This window comes from Mustela erminea, chromosome 7, assembly GCF_009829155.1.
Source record: "Mustela erminea isolate mMusErm1 chromosome 7, mMusErm1.Pri, whole genome shotgun sequence".
In the NCBI taxonomy this organism is placed as follows: domain Eukaryota; kingdom Metazoa; phylum Chordata; class Mammalia; order Carnivora; family Mustelidae; genus Mustela; species Mustela erminea.
The window spans coordinates 19,040,416-19,060,109 of NC_045620.1; the positions used below are offsets into that span (position 1 = coordinate 19,040,416).

Genomic DNA, 19,694 nt, shown 5'->3' on the forward strand with positions numbered 1-19,694 from the left:
TGAGCTGGGGAGAGATGCGTCTCCCAGCTTCAGTTCCTCATTTGTAAAACACTGCTGTATCAGTCATTTGGGTTGCAGTAACAAATATTTCTATGCTTTCATTGACTTACCGCAAACTAATTTGTCACTCTGCTGTGAGTAGACTGCTATGGTTCTGCTCCATGTGCTTTCATATCCCAGGACCCAGACTGTGAGCATGCCAGCAGTTCTTGGGACAGAAGCAAGAGAGAAAGCAGAAATCTGCAAACCTCTTAAAGCTTCTTGGATTTACTAAACTGGAGACCTGTTCTCATTGACCCAAACAAGTCACATGGACCACCCTCTTACTAGGACAGGAAAGTATATTCTGTCTACAAAAAAGCGCTATGAATTACATGACTGTGGGAGGGGGTATTGTTGAGAACGAGTTCAATCTGCCACAGCCACCTTGCAGAATTACTGTAGGAATTAGGCAAATGATACATGCACCTAACAGTGTCTGATATGACAAACACTTGGTGAAGCCAATTCTTAGGAAGTAACTCAATTTTAATATATATTTGCAAATGTTGGATTAAAATGTTCTACTTTTTTTGCCTTCTACCTTTTTGCTTTCTTCTTTATAACCACCTGCTCCACACACTCAAGAGTACAAACAAGGCTGATCTGATGCCAAATGCGGGGCATTTAGTGGCAGAGAGATCCTGGCTGGAAGCTCGGTGATGTTGCGTACCATTTTTGTGACTGCCTGAGATGACTTGTCCTTTCTGAGCCTCAGTCTGCTTATCTGTAAAGGGAGGAGAAAGCCCACAGCACTGGATTGATGTGAAGATTAAGTCTCCTTGCCCAGGAAGCTTAGAACATTTGGCTTCTCTTTCCTCAATTGATTTCCCATAGTCTCTGGCAAGTTCTTAGAATTCAGTATCTTCTGATTGTTCCAATTTGAGGCCAAAGCGCTTATCTTCATTCCAGATGCTTAGAGAAAGTAAAACTTGAGGCTTCCTCACGTAGTTATCACCATTCCCTTTCCTGAAAGAAGACTTAGGGCTCTTCCCTGATGGGAAATATATAGGGGTTCTTGAGATTTTCTGAATATCCCACGCCATTCCATGGCTCTCTGCCTTTGTTGGTCCCTCTACCGGGAAAGCCTTCATTTATCTCAAAGGAAATTTCTTTGGTGAACAATCCCAGATCCTTCTTACTGTCCCTACTGCCCTGCTCCCACCCCCATCAGAATTAGTTAAGAAACAGTCCTCGACTCTTTGCTTTTAAATCAGACTTAACTACACACATCTGGTCATGTATATTAGCGGACTGGGGAGTTGACTTTTGGGTATGACTCCTTGGGTCAGACCCAGGTCTCCTGCTCACCAAGAGCAGCTCAGTTGGGCCCTTCATGGGGGCGAGCAGTATTGAGGCCATTAGGAGCCAGTTTGCTATGAACAAGGTATGAAAAGAGTGCCCAGGGCATCCTGGGAAATCAGAAACGCTACCGGAGTTGAGGCAAGAATGTCCATATCACAGTTGCATTTTGGAATGATTTATTTTATGGCAATGAGAGACAGAATTGGAAGAAAGCATGGCTAGAGGAGGACATGATCGTCCAGACAAGAGATGGGGCCCATGGCTTTCAAGAGACCTTGCTGATAACTACTAACTATATTTCCTGGCTGGGTTTCTTTCCGTTTGCCAACTGCTTGCGTTTGTGGAATGTCTTGCCCTTGGGTAGACTCACTCTTCTCTGATGCAGGGCAATTTAATGTGTAACTTTGTAACTGAGGCTTGTCCGTGGACCTTCATTACCAGACCTCTGTGAGGCAAGTACAGAGACTGAAAATAAGCATTCATAAACCTTAGGAAGAATTCGATATTCAAATGTATTCTCAGTCTCCTCTAGTAATTAATTTTGGTTTTATTTTACTAAACTATTGAATAGTAATGGATTAGTATGAAACAAAACAACAAAACTAAACAAAACGACAACCACATGAAATCAGCCGTTCAGCCTAGAGCTTTCAGAAAGCACTGATGTAATAAACTCTGTAAAGATCCCCTCTTTTTCTTTCCTGGGTAAGATTATTTTAGCTCTCTTCTGGATTTTCATGAAATCGTATTACAACCAGTCAAGTTTCAGGTTCTCTCAGTTTTTCACTTTTCAGGGAATTTTCCTGGACACTAATATCTGATTTTCCTCTGGCTTCAAGACCACCAAGTTTGGGGGGAATGGGAAGGTACTATTTAAATGTTTAATCCCACATTCTTACCTACAGAGCCTCCTCTCTCTTTTTTATTTATAAACGTTGCCTTTTAGAATAGTTTCAGGTTGACAGAAAAATTGAACAAAACGGTGAGAGTTCTCAAATCCTCTCTCTCCCCTGTCACGCAGCGTTTTCCCCTCTCACAAACAACTTGAGCTGGTGTGATGCCCCTGTCACCACGGATGGACCTCTATTCATGTATCACTACAATAACTAAAGCTCGTGGTTTGTGTGAGGGTTCACTCTTGGTGTTTTATCTACATGGGTTTAATGATTGTATGGTGGCAAGTGTTCACCATTACAGTCTCATACAGAAGAGGTCCACGGCCCTAAGTTTCCTCAGCCATCACCAGTTCATCCTTCCCTCCTTCTCTCTGAAGCCCCCATGACCACTCCTCTGTTCCCTATCTCCATAGCTTTGTTTTTTCCAGAATCTCATGTAGTTGGGTGTAGACCATATGGAGCTCATTAGATATCTTTTTCTCGCTCCCCTTCTCCCAAATCTTCACATCCCTTCCATCATCTCAAAACACACACACTGTCCCTCTGAAACAGAATAGAGAAGTTGAGATAAATGAGAAAGAACCTTCTCTAACTCAGCTCACACAATCATTACTTACGACAGGGCATCTGGAGGGTCATTGTTCATGGCTCCCTGTCTTCCTATCAGGAAGCAAGCGCTTGACTCTTCACCCTCCGCTGGAGATCCAGGCAGGCCCTTCCTCCTACCTCGTTCGATTCCCTTCTTGTTTTCCTAAAATCAAGGGCCTCTTGCCTGCGCCGTGTCTGAACGGTAATTACCTTGTGTCTGTTCTGCTGCCTTCAAATTATTTTTCCCACCTTCAGAGCAATTGCCTCCTACATCTTATCTCTACTGTGATCCTCTGCAGGGCGCAAGGGACCTGTCTCTTGACTCTCATATTTTTGCTTCTGATGTTAAAAAGTCCCCTTGAACTTGCATTTACAGACACCAGCAGAGCCGGAGTGTCTTCACATCAGCTGACACGTCCCCGGGGCAGGGTGTTTGCAGTTACAGCGGAGTCGGCTGCTGGATTAGAGAGCTCAGTGAGGCCCTCTTTGATGAGTGACGGGGTCTTTATTATGAATGTTATGCAGGTGAAGTCCTGTGGAAGGAGCTTCTCCCTTTATCTTGTCTTAGCAGAAAAGACAGACCTACATATAGGGAGGGAGGGCATGTGAAGCTACACCAAGGATTTCTAGCTCATTCTGGAAAAATCCTTCCAGAACCTGTCTTCCCAGAGTCTCCTCCTCCTCGCTGATGGGCTATCCTCTTTCAGAGGGATATCTTAACCTAAATGGAAGGGCTGATATCCTTTTCCTCCAGATTTTTGGTTCTAATATTGCTCCTTGCCATTTGTAGTTATTTGTTGGGACCCAGGATTTCTCCCTAGGGAGATATTTTCTGCCACTTTATTTCTTGCAGAGAGAATAACAAACACCCAACCGTGATCCTGGCCCTTGGCATCTGGATACAGCTGGTCGGGAGAACGTGCCTTTCTCTCCTCCATGGTGTGGTGTGTCCATGTTCTGTGCCACAGAGGACTGATGGTCACCCTTTAGGTCTCTTTGGTAAACCCGCAACCCTGTGGGTGGGCCTGGTGTCCCCCAGAGGAAGGAGACACACCCAGTGTTAATCATCTGGGGACCAGGCCGTGCTTTGCTAGAAAGTTCCATCTCAGGAAGCATGGTGAGTGTTTCCACTTTGGTTTCAGCCTTTGATGAGATGTGAGGTCTTAGGATTTTAGGGTATCAGATAGCCTCTTTGATGGGGAGGTGTGGGGGGGGCCTGGGAAGAGGCTCATTTGCTCTGCACTTTAAGCTGAGGGAGGAAAGCCCCCTCATCTTGTAAATGGGCATTTCTGCTTATTTCTTACCTGTTTATTCACTTCAGTAGAGGTCTTTCCTTAAGACCTTAAGACAGCCTTATTGGCCTTCTACAGTTCCAACTGTAGAAAATTGTCTCAAAAGCACCATTGAATCCAGGAATGAAGTCACCTTCTCATTTCCAGGGGTGGCAGCAAAAATGCCCCCCAAGGACAGTTGGAGCAGCCAGGAATGTTCTAGGGTTCCTGACACTAAAACATGACTTATATTTTAAAATGGTCATAATACACCTACCATTGTCTTTGGAATTTTTAAAAAATATTTTATTTATTCGAGAGAGAGAGAGACAGAAAGAGAGAGAGCACATGCACAGGATCAGGGGAGGGACAGAAGGAGAAGCAGACTCCCCACAGAGCAGGGAGCCAGACATGGGGCTTGATTTTGTGACTCCAGAATCATAACCTGAGCTCAAGGTAGAGGCTCGACTGACTGAGCCACCCAGGTAACCCAGGAATCTATAAACATCCTTATCAAGTGACATTCCTCTTGCTTCCATTTTACTGGTGTAAGAATAGGATGTTTGAGCCTGAGCCTCTGTATTCCGACTCCCCATCCTCACCTGACATCCTGTTTTCTGCTGTCCTAGGAGGACCTGCACTGTGCATTAGTAAAGGAAGTGGAACATTTTTGTTACATGTTTGCAATGTGCAAAGCATCTTTGCATAACCAGTCTAGCTAAGTGGTTGAATTCTGTGTCTAAAGTTTACTATTATTATTATTGTTGTTATTATCATTATTATTATTATACAGGACACTGCAGTTCACAGGTTTGTGTGATTTGGAAACCAAATGCCAACCGATGGAAGACATGGGACTTCAAATTATTGCAGGTATAGAACTCATTCCTCCAGGGCTTTATTTTGTCCTAATGCAGAATGCAGTCAAGGATGGAAATGCCCAGGATTGGGTGCATAGTCTAACAGCACACACTGGAATGCAGAAGGACCCCAAGCCCCAGTGGGCCAGAGACCTGCTAAATCAGGGCTTCCCGTACCTTTGCCTGGTGAATCTCCACCCTGCTCTCGAAGTGACCGTGTCACTATTGATGTGTCAAATACCTCAGTGTGTCAATTCCGAGGCTCTGTCAGAGAGTCAACACTATGCGGAGGACTGAAACAATTACAGGGATGCCTTGGTCCTACACCTGCTTTCGCCCGCTCACAGAAATCCAAAGGAAGCATCTTATGTTTCTTTCTGCTTCAAGGATTCCAATGATTGTTCTTTCTCCCCATTTCAACCACCGCAGGCTCCTGGCAGACCATGATACTCTGACAAGTCCTGAATGCCAGAGGAGAGAAAAGGGTATTCAATCCGAGGACCTTGACTGCTTTTGTGAGAAGGAATTACCTGCTAAGTATAGTCTCGGAGAAAAGTTTTCTCATAGGTCATGCGAGGACAAGCCGAGGAAACACAAGCCTTCATTCTTTGGATGCATAACAATATTCCAAGACAAATGTTTCTCAGGGACTAGGATTTGATCCTGCATCTGTCACACACTCAGGGTGTGACGTGGGGGAATGGCCATCCCCTCCCTGAACATAGGTCCCCATTTCTAAAGCAGGGGGTTTAGAATTCTAGGATTCCACAGCGTCATGCCTTGAATGGGGTCAGGCTGGGTGGTCAGAAGCTCAGGGCTGGTGGGAAAGGACACAGCCAGGAAGGGACAGGGCTCCTGTTGGGTAACGAGAGAGGCATGGTGACTGGGCCTGAGCCAGTCCGGAAAGAATGTCTAAAGAGGTCGGATCTGGGGGCCGAGGAGGACAGTGGGAGTCTCCTAAGAGTGGCAGTCAAGCCAGGTCAGCCTCTGGGCAGGCGGCCGGGTTTGGGGAATGGCATCAATGTGTAGGGAGAGGCTCTTAAGGCCAAACAGGTGTCAGGGCCCAAGCCAAGTAGTCTTGAGGTCAGGACAGGGTGTCACTTCTAAACGAGGCGCCTGAGCCCAAAGCAGGCCTGAGTCAAAACCCATTCGCCCTGGCAACAGCATGACAGACGGACCCACTCTGGGAGCAAGGGATCCTGAGTTTAAGTAAGCCAGGGTAAGTCTAGGCTCATCTGCCTTCTGGGGGCAAATCTGGGGCTGTCTTGGCTGGAGGGTTGGGGAAGCTGGACAGACTCCTTTAGAGCCAGAAGATGGTATTTCCATTTAAATCTAAATAAAAATAATAATAGTGAACAGATATGGGGCGTTTTTTTCTGTACATACTGTTCAAAGTCCTTGCATGCATGAACTCATCAGCAGGCTAGTTTTAGAGCTTTTTTTTTTTTTTTCCCCAAAGATCAAAATATGACGATATCCATCCATTCACCTGTGACCTATGGCACCGTTGTAGGGTCGAGGCAAGAATGGGGCGAGTGGAGAGAGGCACAGGGAGGCCTGTTCACACTGAAGCCTCTTAGGAAACAGGGGCCCTTGAGGTGACCCTAGCTCTGTGGATTTCATTCTCAGACCTTCGTTGTCCAGCATGGCTAAGGGGTTGAACACACTAGACTGCTTTCCCAGATGCCCCCGCATCTTTTCAGTGAGGCTTCTGGGCCCCATTCCTCAACTTCCCCTACAAATGTTTCTCAGGCTCCTCTAGGCTCTGACACGGGTGTGGAAATGGACAGGGGAAATGAAAAGTTACAAGAAACCTTTCCTTAAAATTGTTTAATCACCTTTATCACAGGAGTGCCTGGGCAGCTCTGTCGGTGAAGCATCTGCCTTCAATCCAGGTCATGATCCTAGAGTCCTGAAACCGAGCCCCAAATTGGACTCCTTACTCGGCGGGGAGTCTACTTTTCCTTCTCCCTCTGTCACTTCCCCACCCCAGCCCCCAATTCATGCTCTCTCTCTCTCTCTTTTCTCAGTCAAATAAATAAATAAATAAAATCTTTTTAAAAAGTCATCTTTATCACAGATCTGAAAATATAACTGGGATGAAGACACTTTCTTTTTTTTTTTTTTTCCAGAGGAAAATAGAGATTTTTTTTTTTTTTTTTAAAGATTTTATTTATTTGTTAGAGAGAGAGATACAGAGCGCTAGCACAGGCAGACAGAGTGGCAGGCTAGAGGCAGAGGGAGAAGCAGGCTCCCTGCCGAGCAAGGAGCCCGATGTGGGACTCGATCCCAGAACGCTGGGATCATGACCTGAGCCGAAGGCAGCTGCTTAACCAACTGAGCCACCCAGGCGTCCCGAAAATAGAGATTTTATTCATATACTCTCTACCCTCCAACATACATAGGCTCCCCCATTATCAACATCACTCACCAAAATAGTACATATTCTCTTCTTACCAAATATGAACCTATATTGACATGTTATAATGAGACTTTCTTATGATTTCCCTCCTTTCTGGCTGTGCTCCTTGGGCATCAGATAGACCAGACACACCACAGTCTCTCTGATGTTGTGCTCACATCTCTCGAGCCTGGTAAAAATGCTGAGCTCTGGCCTTTGTTGTCTCCTTAACAGCTGCCTGACTTGCCTCCCGCCTCCCCAGTCTGTTCTTCTCCATCTGCCCCTCGGTGCCAGCAACAGTGACTTCCTGCTCAATATCACCAATGGTCTTCAGTCCCCTGCAGGTTAATATCCAGCGTCCTCGTCCCAGCCAAATCCCCTAAGACCTGCCCTGATAACATCTCTCCTGTTTTAGCTTTCATTCATGAGTTCCATAACCTCCAGGCCCAACCAGCCTGATGATGTTCTTGACCTCCCAACCTAGTCTCAGCCAAAAATATCCTTTCTTTTCTCAACCTGTGACAAATTATCCCTGGAAAGTCCATCTCCTTTTTAGTATCCACATCAAAGCCTACCTCCTCCAGGAAGCCTTCTTGGACCTCTAACCTCCATCCTCCACTGTCCACCGGCCAACCTCTAACCTCTACCCTCCAATCTCCACTCACCCAAGCCCTACCTTCCAATCTCTACCCACCAACCTCTACCCTCCAACCTACAATCTCTAACCTCTAACCTCCACCCTCCAATCTCTAACCTCTAACCTCTACCTTTCAACCTCCACCCTCCACTATCCAACTTCTACCCTCCTCTCTCTACCCTCGAACTTCCAACCTCTAACCTCCAATCTCCAATCTCAACCTCATACCTCCACCGCATACTTCATCATTAGAAAGGGTCACAGCCAGCTCAGTGCTCTCTACTCACACCTTCTTCCCTCTATTTTAGATCCTGGCAGAATTATCTGTGTTTACATCTACTGTGACCTCTGGCTGGGATCATTATGTATGAATCACTATATTCTCCAAACCCCAAACCATTCTGGTGCACCATACATGTATATGTAGGAATATGGTACGTTTCAGTGCTGGCCCCCATTCTTCAATTCCACCTGTATCTACACCATTTGGCTTATCATGTTGGATGATCCAACCCCCAGACATGTGACCCTGTGCAGCCAAAGATCAGCAGGGCCTTTGGATAACATTTGGACTTACTCAGGAGCCATCTGTGGGTGTCAGTAAATAGATCAGCAGCAACCCTCCTTCCTGAAACTCTAAGATACAATGGTGAAAAACCCAGTCATCTCCACCTGCAATAATGTCATGTCACCAGAACCCACATGACAATGGTGACATCTAATAGAATGATGTTTTGCTAATGCTTCTTACAATGGATAGGCCACAATTTAGCAACTGATGATCGAATTACAGGAAGTATAATAATCCATGCTAATTACAGAAATTTTAAATATGTAAAAAAAAAGAATACAACAAAAAATTGGAAATCTCTCAAAATATTTTCTTTATGGGTTCTCTGCTTTTATGATTAGAACACCTTCATCTTGAGAAGAAACATCACTATTTTTTTGGCCAATTCTTTTAATATTTCCTCTTTACTGTTTGATTTTTTAATCAGTACAAACTGAATGAGGTCAATTATATGAGGTGGTGGTGGCGGGGAGATGTTTGTCCCAGCATAACTCCCAAATGTTTAACCAATCACCCATGCATATTCATTTAATAATCCTATCCCACGCTTCAAATTATTTCATACTCTTATTTTTTTCCACATTTGCATTACTACGGTAGCTTTATAGTATGTTTTGACATTGGTAGGTCAGATTTCACCTTTTTAATTAAATTTAATTTTTTATCTTTTTGAGCCATCCTCACACATTTATTATCTCTAGATGCATCAGAAATAGGCTTCCAAGTTTTCACCAGAGATCCAATGGAATTTTTGGAAATTCTTTCTCTCAAAAAGATTTGGGAGTTTTATTGCTCCCTCGCTTCTTCCTCTTTCTTATTCATTCTCTTATTCATCCTTGTGCCCCCTTTTTTTTCACTTGCCTCTGTTCTTTTCCTCATTCCCCTCCTCTTCCTCCTCCTCTTCTTCTCTTTGTTGATTACTGCCTAAATAATAAAAGTTTCAAACATACAGAGAATTAAAATTAAACCTGCCTACACAGTCCCACTGAACCCTCTCAGGTGCTTCTTCACTCTTCCCACTTGTTCCATTTCTGATGCTTTTCATTCTTGTTGTGTAGATCCAGGTTTTCGTCGGGTACCATTTTCTTTCTATCTGCAGATGTTCCTTTAATATTTCTTGTACTTCAGATCTGCTGATATTAAATTATGTCAGCATTTATTCCTCTGAAACCTTATTTCATCTTTATTTTTGAGATACAGTCTTGTTGGGATATGGAATTCTAGGGTGCTGGTTTTACTTTGCACTCAAAGTAAAACATCCTGTGGAAGGGACGTTGAAGGGTTGGATCAGGGGAGTTTATGAATGCCATGGTTATATCTTCATTCTAGAAACATCCTGTGGACAGTATTCTGGAGAACTGCTTGGGTTGGGAACAGTCTAAAAGCAACAGGAATGGTTAAGAGGCTGTTAAAATCATCCAGAGGTATCATGGCATTTCAAATGAGTCAAAGGAGTTGGGGATGGTGATGAGAAGACCGGTTTGGGAGATAGGCTATGGTGATGTGGGATCAGATACAAAAGCTGGTAGAGAAGATAACCTGGCCCTAAGCTGGGTGATGGCATGTGAATGGGTAGAAGTCCCATGTACTGAGATGGAGATTTACAGGAGGAAAAGGTGGTTTATGAGGTCAGTGATGCTCAACTTCATAGTGTCTAGAACCTTCATAGGTTCTAGAGCTGGGTGAGTGTCCCAGATGTTATGCCTAGCATTCAAGTTCTCCTCTGGAATGAACCCTTCATCTCTTCAAGGACCAGGTACTGTTCTAGCTCTTCCCACACTACTCTGCCAATGAAATAGATCCTTATTTTTCTGCAAGCTATTGAGCATGGACTCTCACTTTGGACTCTACATACACGATATTGAGGGTCTCCCAATTCCAGGACTCTGGGTCTGATTCTCTTCCTCCTCTAACCTGGACTGGAGGTTATGAATAAGATCCTTAAGCTAAACTAAGTTCAGGTCAGCACCTTTGTGGATGGTGATGGTCCCATGACCACTGGGCAGAGGCATTTCCAATCATGTCAGCCTCACCAGGCTCTTGTTCAGTCTGCTTTGACGACTCCACTGGTTCCAGCAAGTCGTATAGTTGAGGTCACCCCAAATTATGCCATTATTTAGACTTTTCCTTTCAACTTAGAATATGAAACAGGGATAAATCATTCAACCTCCATCACCCATTTAACCTCTGTGTAAACTGTCTGAGGGATATAATGATAATTACCTTTTTCGGGGACAGAGTTGTGGGGGGAGTCAATTAAGTCTTGCACTGTGCTTTGAGATCTTTCAATGAAAGGCTCGGGGTTATTACTGTTAACAAGATACCAAAGGGATATTTGCCAGCAATGACTCCCTTTGAGCCAGCATGTCTGTCATTAGTAATTTGGGGGCTTGGCACAGAGTCATGGGAATGTTTTAATGGCTTCTGTTCAACCCCAGAAATAGATCTTGAAGTTGCAGAAAGAAATGCTTGTTTTCTCTGTTCTCCTCCACTTCTGTACACGTGGTGACCCTCAGGGGAGATCTCAGGTTCTCTCGCAGGGACCGAAGAAGTGGGCAGCAGGATTTTATGCTGTCCTAATAAACTCTGAGAGCTGATAGCACCAGACCTGTTCCAGACACTGATTTAGAGATGGGCTCTACCACCAGCAAGTAACTTGGGTCTATACTATATTCTGGAGCCACCTGGACATCACGCTAATTCAAGGAGGGTTAGGAATGGTAAGTGGAAGACTCTTTCTCTAATAAATATTTGGGAAACATTTGTTAACTTGAACAAATTATTTGTTATTTGTTATTTTTCTCCTAAGCCAACTCCCAAATTTGTTTTCAGAGCTGTCTTTATGAATCGAGGAAAAAAAAAATGTCTTCTGTCTGGAAGCCCTGGATTTGTTTCTAGAGACAAGGGCGAAGAATATGTATGCCCAACTAGGTTTGTGTTTGGCCCCTCATTGGGAGATCCCATCCTATAGCTTCATTTTCAATTAACTAATAAACTGCTCTTTGAAAACTCCCTGCTCTTTCTCGGCCTCAGCTTTCTCCTTCATTTTTGTTCCATTCTTTGCTTTATGTTTCATCAGTTCTTTTCTCTGCTTTTCTCTGTTCTTTTCAAGGCATGACAAACTGGAAAAAAAGAAACAGTAAATATGTTAAGATGAGACATGGTAAGATTTGACCCTTACTGATGGTGGTCTTGGGCAGGTCACTTAACCTCTATGCACTTCACTCTACTCCTTATAAGAAAACATGGTGGCCCAAACAGGATATCTGGTATGACTGAGCCAACAGAAACACAGTCACTTCAAGTTTGTAGATGCAGAGGGTCTGCAAACTTGTGAGATGGTTGAACATAAGCAATAGGGTGTAGTGAGGACTGTAGCAAACTGGCGCACACATGCCCCACCCACAGGGAGCACCAGCATTTGGCGGTAGCAAAAGTTGGCCTGACTTTTTTTCTTTTTCTTTTTCCAAACTTACAGGAAACTCAGAAATTTATATCAAGTCTCCTGATTGTTAACTATTGGAACTAATTCAATTTTTAAAAAAATAAACAGTGTGGAACAAGAGAAAATGGTTGTGGGTTGAGCTTAACATTTATAGTTCATTTGATTCTTCATTTATCAGTTTCTGCCTCTGTCCTTCTGTAATATTTTGCTTTTTCTACTCTTTTCCCCCTGAGATCAACAATGGTTTCTTTGCATTCTCCTAAAGTAACACCAGATTCTCTGCTTGGGACACATCCACACCAACCACAATTTCCTTCTTCTTCCATCAGGCTCATTCTGATCGCCATCTCTTTTCTCAGAGCTGACAACACAAAGACACCGCCAAGCCCACTGAGTTTTGAAGCAGTTCAGTCTACTCATTCTCAAGAGGAAAGTGGAGAACAAACCTTCCTACTTTTGCTTAAAAAAAAAAAGAAAAAAATCTTGGCTGTTGATATGATCACCAGGAATGCTAACTCATCAGCCACTTGGGGCCACAACTAGGGCAGAGTTTGCCAATCCTTGGCCACATAAATAATGCCAGTCCTGACCCTGGGAAGGAGATGGCCTGAAGGAGTCATGACAGTGTGACTCCATTGCCTTTCCAGAAAAATATGCTAAAGAAACCCAAGCACTGATTGTTTAATAACAAAATGTACCATAGAAGGTAGGTTCTACTCTAAAATGGGAGCAATTCTTCCCATTTGCAACATGCCCTCCCTTGCCTTCCCTTGACTCTTTTCTTGGCAGAAATGTGACTATTCCGTTGAGGTCAAGAACACACATCTTTGGAAAGGGTACAGTCACTTGTAGGCCATGCTTCTCTGCTGGCCCACCAGTGGCAGGTAGCACTAATTGTTCAGGGCACTATTTCTGCTGAGTCTAGATATAGCCACAAAATTCTTAATATGCATGGCAGCTGTCACCAGTCACTTGGGGTTGCCATGTGTGTTAAAAATACGATAGGCAAAGAAGTGAAAACAACTCAAATATCCCTTAGCTGGTGAATAGATAATAAAATGTGGTAATGCATATAATGGGACATTATATGCAAATTAAAGGGAATGCAGTGTAAATACGTGAGACCATGTGGCTAAGCCTCAAAACACACAAAGTGAAAGAAACCAGTCACATGATTCCACATAGTATGTGTCCTGTGAGTCCATGTAAATGAAATGTCCAGAAAAAGCAAATCCATAGATGGAAGGTAGATTCGTTGCTGTCTGGGGTTGGGGTAGGAATAAGGAGTGACTGTAAATGGATTCAAGGTTTCTATTTTGGGGCGAAGGAAATGTTCCAAAAATTAGATGGTGATAATTGTACAATTTTATAAGTGTTTTAAACAATGAATTTCAGAACGCTGAAATAAAATAAAATTAAATTAAAAATTAAAAAAAATCATTGTACTCTGTACTTAAAATAAGTGAATCCAGTGTTACATAAATTACGTCTCAATAAAGCTACTTTAAAAAACATACAATAGGCTTGCCTATTTGTCAAGGCATTAACTACCCGGAGTCAGGAAGCCATGGAGAACATTATTCCAGAACTTTCCACGGACTGGCTGTGTGATATCAAGAAAGGGCTTTTGCTTTTATCTGTGTGTAGTTTCTTTATCTATCATCAGAGGTGTTTGGGCTAATGTCATCTTAGGAACTTTTAGGCTCTACAGTAACCAAGAAGACACAAAAGCAGGAATAGTTACTGCTATTTTTTTTTAAGATTTTATTTATTTATCTGACAGACAGAGAGACATCACAAGTAGGCAGAAAGGCAGGCAGAGAGAGAGGAGGAAGCAGGTTCCCCTCTGAGCAGAGAACCTGATGTGGGGCTTGATCCCAGGATCCCAGGATCATGACCTGCACCGAAGGCAGAGGTTTTAACCCACTGAGCCACACAGGCGCCCCTATAGTTACTGCTATTATTGAGCCACATAAACCTACTAGGGGGTGACTGTATGGGGAACTGTATGGGATGCAGGTTTGCTCCCTGTCGATGCCTGGCTCATACCCTACATGGAGAGCCAAGTTCAGGGTCTGTCTGGAGAAGACCAGGCCTAGACAACAGAGACTATGGCAGTTGTACAATTATGGGGTTAATTATATGCAATTACAGGTGAGCGCAGTCAACTGAGGACGTGTGAGTTACAAGGAGACCCAGCTCTGCCAAGTGACTATGAACTCAACCCTCTAGGCGGTGACTCTGAGCGAGACTCCCTTGGACTGCCACTTCACCTCATCTTTACTTCTCTCTTTGACTTTAAACTTCCAAATTGGAGTTACAAGTTTTTGGTAAGATTTTTTTTTTTTTTTCTAGATAGTTACTATTCCTTTGCATCGAGGCCATACCAAAACCACAGATGAGAGCTGCTTCCAAGGCAAACACGTCTAGGTGCCCACCCAAACCTTCTACTTCACATTTGGGCTAAACACCCAAGTTCCTCTTTCTGCTTGGGGACAAACCAGTGCCTATGTTTTCTACCCACATGTCCTTTTCAGAGAAAAGTCAGAAAACCCTAAGAGGCTGAGTGCTGTCGGATTTTGCAGGGCTGCACACACTGAGGGGCAAACTGATGGGAGTAGGACCACTTTGCCCATCTTTGCACATCTCATTCCAGGGACAAAGACACAGAGATGTGCTAGATATGTTTCAGGGACCAGAGAGGGAAGGGGATGAATAGGGACAGGGCTTCATGTCTTCACAGTCCTTGAGATGTTTATTTATTCATCTTGTCACTTATTTAAGCTGTAAGGGTAATTTTGATTGCATTTTTATTCGACAAAAGTGTCTCAGACTCTTTGTCAAAACAAATTAAGCAAGGCAAAGACCACGGGGGGGGGGTAAAAAGTGCAACTATCCCCACCCACTGCCACTCCATCTCCGTTCTCCCCTCACCCTTCCTTGTTGAGGTCGTAATCTCAAGTGGAAGGAACCATTCTTGGTAGACCAGGATGGATTTATCTCTTGACCTTTCTTTTTTTCTCACTTTTTTTAGTGACTCCTTAGCACTCTAGTCCATGCAAGGACTTCCGCTGGGTTGGCCACACTCCACCCATGGCCATAGGCATGGCTTCCAGTGGCTCTCACACCTAACCTTCTACATGTGTATCTGTGCACACTTGCAAATAATTTTGTAAAGTAGATTCTTCGACAGAAATTCCTTGGTCTGAGTACCTGTCAGGTGGAGAACTAGATGCTAGGAATACAGCAGGGACAAGATCTGCTTGCCACCTGCCTTCACAAAGGTTGTCTCCAGGCTCGGTGTTGCGTTTTGGAGGTACACGCCATCTTGCCCCTCCCCCTGCTCTGCCCACTCATGTAATCATGATTACTCTTGGTTTATAGATCAACAGCCTCTGGCTGGAGACACTCTAGGAAGAGTCCAAGGCTACCCAGACCACTTGTTGCATGGCTGGGAAACATTTCTGATTCTAGAACTCCCACAGGATCCATCATCTTGCTGACGACGAGCATTTCCTTCCTTCCACCCAAGGGAGATGTGCCCGAGTGACGCGTTTGGCACTGGATCTAAAACTTTAGCAATCCAGGTAAAATGAACAGAAGCAAAGAGGCTAATTCTCATTTGTAGAACTGTGACCCACAGCCCGCAAGGAGGAGCAGAGGGAGACCCCTGGCCTCCAGTCTTCATCTGAGGGTCTTCCCTGGAGTCAGGGATATCAGATTTGAAGGAGGTCTGCCACTTTGCCTCTGAATGGCCTTGGGGAAGTCACTTCGTTCTCAGACTCAGACTTTTGTATCTGGGGAGCAGAAAGTATCAATGATCAAGCTTTCCGAGTGGCCGTGAGGTTTCAGGGAGCTCATGTGTATAAAATGTTGAGCGTACTTCCTAAGATAGAAGGGAAGCTTCGTAAACATCACCTACTGTGATCGCTCGTAGTTTCCTTTTTTTTTTTTTTCCTCCCTCATGCTCAATCTGATTGCCTTCAAGAGTTCCTGGCTTATTTTGCCAATTCTAGGCCAAGTACCTGCTTTCTCCCCACCTTCGTTATCCTCAGGAACCCTCGGGCCATTCTCGGGATGGCCTTGGCTTCCATCTTAGGAGAATGTGAACATGATCTGTCCCCGACATAGTCCAGGGGTGCAAGGAGGCTGCTCACCAGAAATGGAAGGGCAGACACAGGTAATGGTTTTCTGAGTAGCCGTTTACACTCGCAGCTTGGGAACTGGGTGTGATTTCTTCTTAGAATAACTCCTTACAGATCTGTGGCCTGTTCTGATGTTGCCATCTCATTTCCAGAGTCTCTTCTGTCCTTTGAAGCCCCAGCTTTAGAATCTGGCTCTTTGGCTAGGCTCTCACTGCCAGGACAGACAAGGGTGGATGCCACTTGTCGTGCTTGGGCCAGCCTGCTTGGCCGGGGACACTCTCCACTGGGCTGGGCCATGCCTTCCCCAAGCTGGGCTCTTGGCCACTGCTGGAGCGATGCCAGCAGGGAGGAGGGAGGGCCTGGGCAGAGCAGGGGTGGGAGCCCCAGGTGGCCTGCAGCTACACAGCGGGATTAGTGACATCGGCCCCTCCCAGGGAGCGGGTTCAGACAGGATGAGAGGGAGGCTGCCCGCGCCCAGGTCACAGGGGCCACCGGCGGGCCCGGAGAGGGAGCCCCCCCAGCCTGGGCTCCCTGGGGCCTGCCCGCTCTGGCGTGGCTGTTGGGAAAACCTGTTGGGTAAGCTCCCATGTGTTTCCCCGTAAGACTGGGCCCTGCAGCCCAGGCTGCAAAGTGCGGTGAGGGGCAGGAGCTCCTTATTGGCTCTGACATTTGCTTGAGAAGCTGCCAGGGGGCGGTTTGTTTCTTAAACAGGGATGTGTTACAAGAGCAGGGCTGCGTCTGTGGTCGTGATAGCAAGCCCTGGCCGAGGCCGGGACTCCCTGACCCGCCCCTTTGCTAAGTACAGCATGGCCAGATTTGGGGGTGGGGGGACAGGTGTAGCTGCCCCTCCCCCGCCACTGACACAGTGCGTGACCTTGGGGGTAGTCGGGTCATCTCCCTGAGCTCCATTCTCCTCACTGGTTGGATGGGAAGAAGGGGCTGCCTCTCTGGGGCACCTTAGAGAATGTTCCTTAGCTACGTACTTGCCCTGTGTCATTCTGGGTTATTTCACAAATATGATCTCACTTAATCCTATAATGTTTACATGATGGAGGTGCGATTAGTATCCTTGCTTTACAGATGAGGCCCAGAAAGACTAGATGATTTGGCCAAGAAAAAGGACACAGCAGAACTGGCAGAGCTGGATGTGACCCCAAGCAGATTGGCTCCAGCTCCTCTTGACTGCAACGCAACCTTCCCGAAGCCTGCCCGTGACCCCGTCCTCTCCCTTGGAGCGCTTAGATCATCTTGGAATAGCACTTGTGTCGATGGGATTGTCTGCGAGTGCCCACTCCAGGGTCGGATTCTGAGCTAGCTGCCTCAGTGTTTGCTCACCACCCCGTATCCAGCACCTAGCTCTGCCCCGACCAGAAACTTCGGGACAGCCCCCGTGTGAGAGGTTGCCAGGAGGCTCAGATGAGATAAAGAACTTGAAGCAACAGGTGGCTCCCTGTGAAATCACCCGCCCTGCTCTGAGCTCACCACAGGCACTTGGGAAATGTTTATGCCTAGGCCAGACTCACTGGGAACACTTGAATGTGAAGCTCCCCAAAGAACTTACTATTTATTTATTTGAGAGAGAGAGAGAGAGCGAGAGAGAGCAAGCAGCCATGGGGGAAGGGCAGAGGGAGAGAGAGAAGCAGACTCCCCACTGAGCAGGGAGCCCAAAATGGGGCTCAGTCCCAGGACCCTGGGATCATGACCTGAGCCCAAAGTTAGATGCTTAACTGAGTTAAGTTAGGCTGAGCCACCCAGGCGTCCCAAAGTACCTACTTTTGAACCTTGGATGCTGACTCAGACCATCTTCCTGCTTTGGGGAGGAGCATTTCCATCCCTCTGTTCAGCAACCAAAATCCTGTTTTCAGCTTCAGCTTCAGGCTTGACAAAGAACATCCCTGAAATGCCACCAAGAAGGGGGAAGAAAAAGGCAGGGGGACGGGGGGACAAAAAGACCTGGCCTCCAGGCCACATGTTCTCCCCTCTCTTCTCTGGGTTTGTGGAGCCTGAAGGGGTGAGAGAAGTCTGGGGTCCTCAGAATGACACTTCCCAACCTTCCCTCGCTCGTGTAGCCAGCTGCAGAAGAATGATGCATGCGTGCCTCTGTTCAAGGAGACGCTGAACAATCCATTTCTAACTGATGAATCAATCCCATGCTGGTGAGAAATTGAATGTCTTTTCAAGAAATTTGCTAAATTTGGACGTACTATTTTACTCTCTTCCATCATGCTCTCCCTGAGTCCTCCGGCTCATGTCCCTGAGCCCAGGGGACCCTATCTGTGGGCACGGCAGGGTTCACAAAGGATTTGGCTGGTGTGATAGGAAAGTGATCCCAACCTATCAGACAGACAGGCTGTAATAATGCATGGGTCTCATCTATCTTTCCGTTGGGATGGATAATTTGGGTAACAGAAAAAGAAACATCTGCCTGAATAGCATATTTATATACTTAAGTCCTGTTAGCAAAGAAAATACTTTAGGAATAGCTTTGAAACATTAGGTAATGTGTAAATAAATGACTGGTTTCTTTGCTCAAAGTGAAATCTGGTCAATCAGAGAGTTCAACACAAACTTATTGAGAGCCTACACTATGCCAGGTCCTATAGCTGGCCTTGGGAGATCTTTCACTGGGATTCAGTTGTCTCACCCTAAATACTATATCTGTAGAGGTAATAAGCAAATAATAATAAATCCTGACAAAGAATGTGTCAAAAGAAGAAACTGATTTTTTTTTTTTTCCTTAGTGGTATCTTCATTACCTGTTTGAAAAGTTCTCCAGGACCAGGCTGGCTATCTAAGAGAGAAAGTTATCCTACTTCGGGGCAAGAGACTTCTTGGCATTTGTGGCTGAGGTCTTTATTTTTCAAGGAGGTGTCCTTATTTGCTGAAGACAATTTCTTGGCTCAAATGAACCAGCTCAACAGTCACCTGTGTTCGCTGACAGACTGTTGCTTCCTAATATTGCCCCACCTGGGGTGTGTGCGGGGGCCCTTGGTGGGTGACGTGAATATCTATATCTATTTAGGGCCAGGTGGTGGCAGCTTCAGCTGTAGTCCCCACAGGTGGCTTGGCTCTTAATCAAACTCCTTCTGATTCACATGAGAAGTCTTCTTCAGGAATTTCTTCTCGCTGCTCAAAAGTGTGCGTCTCATTGCCATGGACAGCATGAGTTTCAGAAAATCTGGGGCTCAAATGAGAATGGGAGGTTGTGACCTTGTCAATAAAATTGGTATGCAAATCTGTGTGATCAAATTTATCACTTAGCAAGATTTGTTATACAGATGTTATTTCAAAATAGAAAAAAATAATATTTTGTTAGATTCTATGGCTTGTGGAATATTATCATTAATCTTATAAGGGGGGAGAATTGGAGCCCATCATTTTAGAAGTATTAAGAAGTCTGGAATTATGGATAAAGTAGACGTCCCCATGCTCTCTTGCACTGTCTTATCCTTGAATGGCTATAGAGTATGGATGTTCATGCATTAATGTGTAAACACACCCATGCACTCACACACACAAACACAATCGTATGCGCA

General features: G+C 45.2%; 1 long non-coding RNA gene across 3 annotated transcripts; it reads left to right on the forward strand.

Annotated features, from left to right (window-relative positions):
• The first annotated feature begins 5,315 nt into the window (after nucleotides 1-5,315).
• Nucleotides 5,316-19,362, forward strand: LOC116594960. Of its 3 annotated transcripts, none has more exons than XR_004287483.1 (4): nucleotides 5,316-6,178; nucleotides 17,239-17,600; nucleotides 18,228-18,314; nucleotides 18,900-19,362. It is a non-coding gene; the product is annotated as an uncharacterized LOC116594960 (long non-coding RNA). The 3 variants fall into 3 exon arrangements; XR_004287484.1 differs by lacking the exon at nucleotides 5,316-6,178 and adding an exon at nucleotides 14,174-14,343; XR_004287485.1 differs by lacking the exon at nucleotides 5,316-6,178 and adding an exon at nucleotides 16,617-16,734.
• Nucleotides 19,363-19,694: the final 332 nt, after the last annotated feature.